General features: G+C 34.4%; 1 non-coding gene across 1 annotated transcript; it reads left to right on the top strand.

Moving 5' to 3' along the window:
* Positions 1-611: 611 nt before the first annotated feature.
* LOC128282772 (small nucleolar RNA R71) lies at positions 612-718 on the top strand. Its single transcript, XR_008273126.1, has one exon. It is a non-coding gene; the product is annotated as a small nucleolar RNA R71 (small nucleolar RNA).
* The last annotated feature ends 1,693 nt before the right edge of the window (positions 719-2,411 follow it).

Below are 2,411 nucleotides of genomic sequence, written 5' to 3'. Positions count from 1 at the left end.
TTTTTAAGCACTGTTTCAGTATTATGGAAGCGGGTTTCAGACACCAAAATAAACTTCGTCAGCATCTCCTCAAGGTTCAACTTTTTCTCTTACTGGTACGGTTTTTGTTGAAAGCTTGGAGGTGGTTGTGGTCTCTAATTTCCTTAACCACCCCAAGAAAAATTAGGATAGTTCCTCCAACCTGCATTATAAGTGTTACTGTATGGTTTATTCTGAGGCCTAAATTATTACCCATATAGTTGACTTGTTCGTTCTCTATGTTAGGACCGTGGGGTAAATATTCTGGATTGTTCACACCTCCTCCGTTTGTATCACACTGCATCACCAGATGTACCTGCGCAAAACCATATAAACCATCAATTTGCTTACTTAAAAGTTATACCTGATTCGATAACATGGTGACCGCATCTATGTTAAAAACACCAGCTACTTTCATCAGCTTCGTCCTCATCACTTACCACTAATAATTATTCAGTGACATCTCCTCTATAAACTCATAAGCCTCTCCAGGTGTTTTATTTTTTAAAGCATCACCAACTGCCATATTAATCAATTGCCTAGTTGAGGGATTCAAACCGTTGTAGAAGGTTTGAACCTGTAGCCATAGAGGTAACCTATGGTGAGGGCACCTTCTCAATAAATCCTTATACCGATCCCATGCATCATATAGCGTCCCTAAATCCATTTGCATGATGGAAGAGATATGATTCCTCAACTTTGTTGTCTTAGCTGATGAAAAATACTTCAATAAAAACTTTTCGGTCATTTGATCCCATGTAGTGATAGACCTCGTAGTAGAGAGTTCAACCACTGTTTAGCCATATTTCTCAATGAGAAGGAAAACAACCGTAGCCGAATGGCATTGTCAGAAACGTCATTTATCTTAAAAGTGTCACAGAATTCCAAAAAGTTAGCCAAATGATATTTGGATCTTCATCTTGCAAATCATCGAACTGAACAAATTGTTGGATCATCTAAATGGTGTTCGGCTTCAGTTCGAAGTTATTCGTAGCAATAGTTGGCTCAATACTCCATTCAGCCTCAGTTAAAGTGGGCTTGGCATAATTGTACATAATACGAGGAGCAGGATTTGCGGCAACCATAGGAGGTAGCTGATTATTCTGATTTTCAGCCATCTCCTCAGTAATATTAATTATGTCCTCTTGCTCTTCCACAATATTCTGCCGATTTTGCCTTACTTCTCTACAGTTTCTACGAGCTCTGCTTTCAATCTCACTGTCGAATACTAAAGGTCTTAATGGGTTTCTTCTAGTCATATACTAAAGGAACATGCCAGAAGCAAACAAAAGAAAAATTAGAAAACAAAATTAAACTAAAAACAAAAATAAAATGCAATAAAAGTAAAAATGGTTAAATTAATAAAAATCTAGTATTCGTAATATCTTAGTTCCCGGTAACGGCGCCAAAAACTTGATGAGTCACTAAACTAACTAAAATCACGACAAAGGTAAACGCACCTATCGAATACTATATAGCTATGGTGAGTCGAGAATATTGTATCCACGAGGACTAAAAGTACTAGTAATTACCTTTTTTCTATTATTTAGCCTATAAATTGAAGGGGGTTTTTTTAATCTAAAATTTAACTAAACTAATTACAAAAAACATGACAGAGAATAGAATGTGAGAATACTCGAATATAACCAAAGAGAAAGAAAATACCCAGGAAAGAATCTACCTAGACTTCACTTTATTATTCTAAATTGAATTAAATGATTTATTCACTTGTGCCTTTATTCGTAGAAATCCCTAAATTATGTTAATATCTCTTTCGAGAGTAAGAACAACTGACTTTAGGTTGATTAATTCAAATCTCTTTCTAATTAAAACCCCCATTGTCGCAATAACTCAATCTATGGATTCCCCTATTAGATTTGACTTTAATTCGGTAGATTTTTGTAGTCCTATTTCTAGGATTGCATGCAACTCCACTTAATTATGCCAGATTACTCTTAAACAGGGACTTTTGCTCACTGAAATAAGCACATCACACTTGAATTAATATCTTGAAAATATTAAAGCAAGAAATAAACATACATAATTGAGAACAAGAATCAAGTATTTATTATGTAATTCAAAAAATCAAATAATAAGATCCATCATAGGTTTCATCTTCCCTAGGTATCTAACGAAATTAGTTCATAATCTGGGAGGGAAACATCTCAAAATTAGAATAACAACAACACATAAGAAACCCAATAAAACTTCGAAGGAAATTTGAATGGAGATATTCGATCTTGAAGGAAATCTTCTTCTGAGTTGATTCTGAAGGCATTCTTCGAGTAATTTCTTTGTTCTACTCTACGTTCCCTCTTTAGTCCTCTTCTAATATGTATTTATAAACTTTAAAATGCTCAAAAACCCTAAAAATTGATTTTTTTCACGAAAAA

This window comes from Gossypium arboreum, chromosome 10 (assembly GCF_025698485.1).
Source record: "Gossypium arboreum isolate Shixiya-1 chromosome 10, ASM2569848v2, whole genome shotgun sequence".
NCBI classification, from domain to species: Eukaryota; Viridiplantae; Streptophyta; class Magnoliopsida; order Malvales; family Malvaceae; genus Gossypium; species Gossypium arboreum.
Note: the sequence above shows the minus strand (reverse complement) of the source record. Positions and strands in the feature narration are given on the sequence as shown.